General features: G+C 41.0%; 1 long non-coding RNA gene across 1 annotated transcript; it reads right to left on the minus strand.

Annotated features, from left to right (window-relative positions):
- Nucleotides 1–475: 475 nt before the first annotated feature.
- LOC119490945 lies at nucleotides 476–2288 on the minus strand. The gene is made up of 4 exons (XR_005207507.1): nucleotides 1991–2288; nucleotides 1171–1274; nucleotides 897–997; nucleotides 476–749 (listed from the first exon to the last, which is right to left on the minus strand). It is a non-coding gene; the product is annotated as an uncharacterized LOC119490945 (long non-coding RNA).
- Between the last annotated feature and the right edge of the window lie 5003 nt (nucleotides 2289–7291).

Genomic DNA, 7291 nt, shown 5'->3' on the forward strand with positions numbered 1-7291 from the left:
AAAACATTATTTTTTGTGCTTTTCGGGGGGAACAATACATGTCCACTTGAGAGGCAGTTCGAATCTCGTCTCCGGCAGGGTCGAAGTTTATAATATGCAGTAAAAAACAGTTTGTGTTGCTCGTGTAAACTTGAATTGACTCAAGATATAATTTTAATGCAAGACTTGTGCACTGCAACTAATACATTAATATTGAAAATCGTTCAGGTTTCCTTATACAGTCATATAACTGGTAGATTACTACAGATAACAAATATACAAAACATTATCATCATCCATGATGATGTTTTGCATTATTATTATTGCATACATCCTCCTTATGACTGATTAATGAACTGTTAGGCAAGATAGGTCAAAATGTTAGTAGAATAAATCATAATGTACTGGAGAATAGTTGAGCAATATTGGGATGGACTTGCTGTGTGTAATTAATTAAAAAAATGACCATAGGAATACACATGAATTGAGACAGTAATGATATTAAAGCTTTAACTTTATTGTCTTTGGGCCTGGAACACGTGAAACAACAAGAACAAATAATTTGAAGAAGATAATACTATTCTTAATGTTTGTCATTGGGTCTGATTCCCTGCAACATCAGACAGAATGATTTACAGCACACAGATTCACCAGAAACTCCTTCAGCTCAGACTCCAGCGGGGCCTCCGGCAGTGACCAGCCCACTGTAGATTGCTGGGCCCTCTGTCAACGTCCAGCAGGTTTTGCTACAGGGCCACAATTGTGCTTCCCTTATAAAGAAACATGAAAAGAACAACAGAGACTGAATATTTATTCACACAACAGGCTTATGTGAGTAATTAATGAAATGAAAACAACAACATTGTCTTATTCTTTTTGGACTATGCATGGTATTCCAAATTACAGATATTACTAACCTGCTGGTTGCTGAGAGTCATGGAGGTCTATGTCCACAGTTCTACCAGGTGCTCTGCAAGGCTGTCAACCCGATCCATACCTGGCATACCATGCCCGTCCCCTAAACATACAATTTGTCATCAGTAAGCAAATAAACAGGATAAACTGCTGTGAAATTACACTACATGTAACATATAATGTCTTAATGTCCGTATGCTGTCTGTTGTATGTTAAATAGATTCGACCCAACTGTTACTATTGCTTTATTGTGAGGTTTATGTAAACATTACTTACCAACTGTATTTCTGCCACCTGAGACACCAGGTGAGGATTCAGACTGAACTGCAGGCTGAGCTTCTGGGGCAGAGGATACAGGATGACTGACAGCCTGGAGAAGTCTAAACAGACATTGAAATAAAACTTATATGTAGAAACAATTTCACACATATGATAATTATGTTTCTTTTAGCTTGAAAAACCTTGCAAACTACAGTCATGTTTATATAACTTAACTATGAACGTTTAATATAACGTTTATGATCATATAATCATTAATCATGAACATTAATATAACACAGCAGTTATCTGACAGTTACCTGCCTGAGCTAAAAACAGTGACTGTGATAGTAAACTTTGTTTCACAACGCTAAGAAGCTAAACAGTAGCAGTCATACTGTATATGTATATATAGCTTTAGTAATAACATAACGTTTATGATCATATAATCATTAATATAACACCACAGTTATCTTACAGTTACCTGTCTGAGCTAAAAGAAGTGACTGTGGTAGTGTTAGTTTAACAACGCTGAGGAGCTCATACAGTAGGAGTAACGTTACCGCTATGTAACTGTAACTGTAACTGTAACGTAGCCTCAGCATAATGATTAGAGCTCTGAACAGATTATAAAGTGATTGGTAACTAATTCACCAGGTTTAAGATAATTAAAGCCAGGTTAGCTTAGACAGAGTAACATTACAAACCCATTCATGGATTTCACAGCGAATCTTAATCAGCCAACATTAAAAAACGCCAGAAAGCTAAAACACGTTTAATCCGTATTGTCTAAGAGAATCCAATATCAATGTTACGTAATGTTAATAATGATATTTACCTGTCTTTAACTGAATAGGCGTTTCTGCGACGACGGCGGTGAATAGTTTAAAAATCCCTCCTCCGCATCGCGTCCGCTGGGACGGCTGTGATTGGCTATTCAAAAATGGATGACGTGACGGAGATCAGCCACACGATTCGTTGCCTGAAAATGGAATCCAGAGCTCCGATTGGCTGTATCCGCGGTGAAAATGGATGACGTCGGCATTGAAAATGGAAAGCCGCCACATGATTTGTCGAGAGAAAATGGAAATCCTGGAAGCTGATTCGTCGGCAGACCCACTCTATCCCTCTCCCGCTGCCGCTAACCAGCCGCCGAGTGCACTGTACTTAAAGCTGTCCACCTGTGATCGGATCACTGAGGACGCATGTTAAAACCAGGTCTGAACAGGGCCTATGAGTATCTGACAACATTATGGAGAGGACCCTACAGAGACATCTTTCACTTGATCCGGTCTGTTTGTTAATGTGTCAAGTCCCGCTCAGAAACCTCGTGAAATCTGAATATCTGTATACTCTGGCTCAAATAAATACGTCAAAATGTTGAAATCATCTAAATATTCAATTCAATTTACTTTCATATAGCGTCAAATCATAACAGAAGATATCTCGAGACGCTTTATATATAGAGCAGGTCTTAGACCGTACTCTATAGTTTAGAGACCCAACAAGAGATCCCACCAAGAGCATTGCAACGCGCTGTGGCCAGGAAAAACTCCCCGTATAGCGTGTAGAAACCTGGAGCAGAACCGGGCTCTGGGTGGGCGGCCATCTGCAGTGACCGGGGTTGTGAGAGAGAGAGAGAGAGAGAGAGAGAGAGAGAGCAAAAGAGCAACCACAATAATAGCACAGCAGCTGTAAGAACTATTACAAGTAGGACTGATAACAAAAAATCAATAGAGGTGGAAACAATTAATAGCTGTAATAATAATCGAAATATAACTAATAATACTAATAATAAAAAGGCTGATAATAATGATGGTAGCAGTGGGTGTCAAGCAGGCAGCAGATCCAGGTGTAACCCCGCTCCAGGTGTAACCCCGCTCCATGGATACCTGCGAGACGAGAAAGCACAATAAAGACTCCGGGGAAGAAATCAAGTTAGTAACATGCATGAATGGGACATGAATATATACAGAAGGAGAAAGGAGAGAGGAGCTCAGTGTGTCATAGGAAGTCCCCCGGCAGTCTAGGCCTATAGCAGCATAACTAGGGGCTGGTCCAAGACAGCCTGAGCCAGACTTAGGCCAGCCCTAACTATAAGCATTATCAAAGAGGAAAGTCTTAAGCCTACTCTGAAGGCTCTGGCTCCCATTCAGCCATGACATTGGAAATCGTTTAGATCAGGGGTTCTCAACCTTTTGCAACTGAAGGCCCACTTGTGATTGTCAAAACATTTCCGAGGACCACCTTCCCAAATAAATGAGTAAAAAACATACAACAAATAATAAACTGGGCTGTAGATATGTGTTATGACACTGTCAGCTGTAATGACCAAAATACATATTCTGCTTACCCTCAGTGAGACACTTGGGCTTGCCTTTATTCCTTCCAGAAGTTGGCATTCGATGTCATCACTCATGTCAATAATTCTTCTGCTCACGGTGTCATTGGAGAGGGGTATTGACTGAATTTTGGTTGCAGCGGCTTCCCCCAGTAACTCTCGGCACATATCCACAGCGCTTGGCAAAATAAGCTCCTCTGCAATCGTAAAGGGTTTCTTGCTACGAGCTACACGAGCAGCAACCATATAGCTAGCTTTCAAAGTGGCTTTTGACTGAGTTGATGACTTTCTGTTGTGCCTGAAGCCCGTCTCTTTTCCTTAGGAAATATTCTTTTGGCTTCTCGACGCATCCTGGGTGTTTTGTGTTTAAGTGTCTCTGGAGCTTCGATGGTTTTAGCACCTCATTTGACAAGATTTCTCCACATTCAACACATTGTGCCTTGGGCTCAGCATCACTGCCTGCCATTACAAATCCAAATGTAATGTATTCAGGGTCATATTTCCTCACCACACGCTTCAGAGCTTTTACTGGCGCAGGGTTGTCTCCCACATCACTTTTTCGCTTTAAAAACCGATCCATTTTGTCTCACTGCATCCGAGAATGTTAGCTAGCTAACAGTGGCAAACACGTTTGTCTCTACCTGATGATGTTTGGTGTTTTTACACAAGGCCTATTGAAGGAGGTTGGGTCACACTTAATCATCGCGTCTTCGGGGTACCGCACATGCGCAGTAATATCTGCTCTGCACTCGCCGAAATTGAGCCGATCGCAACGCACGACCGCAGCTCCAGTTACACTGCGCATGTGTTATACCCAATACAAGACCCGTGTCCGCCCGTGTCTCAGCCTCCTTCAATAGGCTTTGGTTTTACGGCAACTGGCATCTTACCTCCTTTAGGTTTTACCTGTTCACTTTGCTAAATAATAATAAAAAAATAATCTAGTACCACTGCCTCCGCGGCCCACTAGATGGCGCTCTGAGGCCCACCGGTGGGCCGCGGCCCACTGGTTTAGAATGGCTGGTTTAGATAACACTAAGCTACGCTTTCTGTACTCCAACACAACAAACTCTGCCCGGCTGGCACTCACAGTGTTTCCACCATGGATGTATTCCACTGTTGTCTTCCGGCAACACGTCACCTCGCGAGATTTCAGAACGAGATTTCTCCTTGATAACAATCAGAGCCTGTCGTGGCAAAAACAAGCATTTTTAGTGTTAAATGACGGTGCCAGGTTGCCCCAATAGCACCATATTGCAGCTCATGAGCAGCTCGTGAGCAGCTGCTGTCTACAGCGCTCTCCCTCAATACTGGAACAATTTCAGAAATTGTTGTCCCAGTTAGACAGTTAGACACAAAAACATGGCAAATACGGTCCAGGTTGAAAAATACCGAAGTTACCCTTTAAATAGACCATCTTCACAGCAGACATTTCGACTTTTCTAATGATGGCTCACTTCCATTTTTATGGCCCAGTGAGCCAACATGGACAATACTGGGGCCCTGGCACTGGCACAGCTAAATGGAATGCAGCCATTTCTAATGTCATTTGCTACACCTGTGTTTGCCGTGATCACACATCTGCCAGGAAAAAGGCCTGTGGAGAACAATCAAAAAATGTCTGTCAGAAATGATTGAGGCAAGCAGGCTCTTGTATACAACAAGTATTGTTTTATTTGTGTGTATTTGTACCTAGTTAGTTTTATTGTCAGCTATTGTCAAGTGTTGCTGGAGTTTTGACCTCTTGAGACTTTTTCCGTTCTCCATGCACTTTGGAAATCGGTGAAGTTGTGCCATAACAAAAGAAACTATGCCGTGTCTGTTTTACTGAATGCATGCTTATTAGAGGCGCTTCACATAATTCTAGGGATGGAGAATACAACCAATTCTCCCGGTATTTAAATGCCAACTGTATTAATGGTGTTACGTGCAGCAGAAGTTTCCATGTTCATTTTACAACCTTTCTTTTTATTTAACACTCACATATTTCTGCTCCTTTCAAGTTTCCAGGGATGGCAATTACAGTCGGTCAGCCGGCCGCTATTCATACCTCAACAACTATTGGATGGATATTGAATTTTGTACAGACATTAAAGGTGCCCAGAGAATGAATCCTAATGGCTTCGTTGATCCCATGACTTTTCCTTTAGGGCCACCATGAGGTTGACATTTGTGGTTTTGAGTAAAATGTCTCGACATTATTGGATGGATTGTCATGAAATTTGGTCCAGACGTTTGTGTCCCCCCTCGGGATGAATTGTAATAACTTTTGTGATCCCTGAACTCTTCATTTATCACCAGCATCAGGAGAACATTTTATTTGTAAAAAGAAAATATGTACCAAATACCTGCAAAATGAAAGACATTCCCATCAGCCTCAGCTGTACTTTGTGTTACATGCTAATTAGTGAATGCTAACACGCTAAACTGAAATTGTGAACGTGGTAAATATTCTACCTGCAAAACATCAGCATGTTAGCATTTTCATTATGAGCATGTAGCTGCTGTGTCTAAGCAGAGCCCTGCGGAGCTGCTTGCATGGCTTTAGACCCTTAGTCTGCTTCATTTCATCAACCCTCTCTAAACCATGACTCTAAGGAGCTTTTTTATTATACCCCTGCGACAACGTAGTCAGGGGAATATAGTGCTCCGTGTGTCTGTCCTTCCGTCCTTCCGTCTGTCCTTCCGTCCGTTCACGTGTCACACTTTCGTTTCCGAAGCATAACTCAAAAACTATTTCACTTAGGAACTTTAAATTTGGTATGATGGTTGACAGTGTGGTCTAGTTGTGCCTTTTGGGGGTTAGAAGTCCAAGGTGCCCAACAGTTTTGGTACATGGTAAACACTACACATCCAGTAAAGGATGGACAGTATGAAAAACACTTTGGGTTTCACACATTGCCAGGAAAAGAAGACTTAGACTTCACAGCTAAAGCTGCATGCTAACTCTGTCATGGACAGGAAATATTATCATATTGCAGTAACGTGCAGTCAAGCTACAACTGTAGAGCACCCATATACTGACATTTATGTTAAATGTATTCAAACGGCCCCGATGGAGCTGACGAGGAGAGCTAGAGACGGACTTGGCAAAGTTAGCAGAAGTATACAATTGTGACAACGTCCGGTTTTCAAAAATAAGGTGTTAAAAGGGAACTGTATATACAAAATACGTATATGGAAATAAGATTGATTTGATTATATTCACCAGAAGTATAAAACATTACATGTCCCTGTCCTTATTATTAAAAACAAAGAATTCCACTGATTTGTGAGGGAAATATAATTATTATTCTTAATTTTTGGGTTGCTGGAAAAAAATTTAATAAATAATTCTTGACAATGACTGATATATTTGATTTCAGGACGTCTCTGACTACATACATGCTGAAAATCAAAACATTTTACTGTATTCATTTAGATATTTATCAAAATAAAAGTCCCTAAAAGTGTATGATTCAGCTTTTTTCCCATGATCTAGTGTTAAAAAAGTTAACAAAAATTGCAATAAATCATAATATTGAATCACAATACTCGGAGAATTTCAATACTTAAAAATCACAATACATATCAAATCGGCACCCGAGTGTCGTGACAGTATCGAATCGGGAGACTGGTGTTTCGCCCCAGCCCTAGTAATCATCGAACAGACAAGGCAGCTTCCACAAGGCTTCAGACTTACACAGGCAGGAGGAAGTGGAAATAACACATAAACACAATGCTGTCAACTCTGTGATCAATTTGTGACAACTACCTCTTTTCTTTTGTCAACATATCACTGGGATGGGAGCCAGGTAT

Source organism: Sebastes umbrosus, chromosome 7 (assembly GCF_015220745.1).
Source record: "Sebastes umbrosus isolate fSebUmb1 chromosome 7, fSebUmb1.pri, whole genome shotgun sequence".
NCBI lineage: Eukaryota > Metazoa > Chordata > Actinopteri > Perciformes > Sebastidae > Sebastes > Sebastes umbrosus.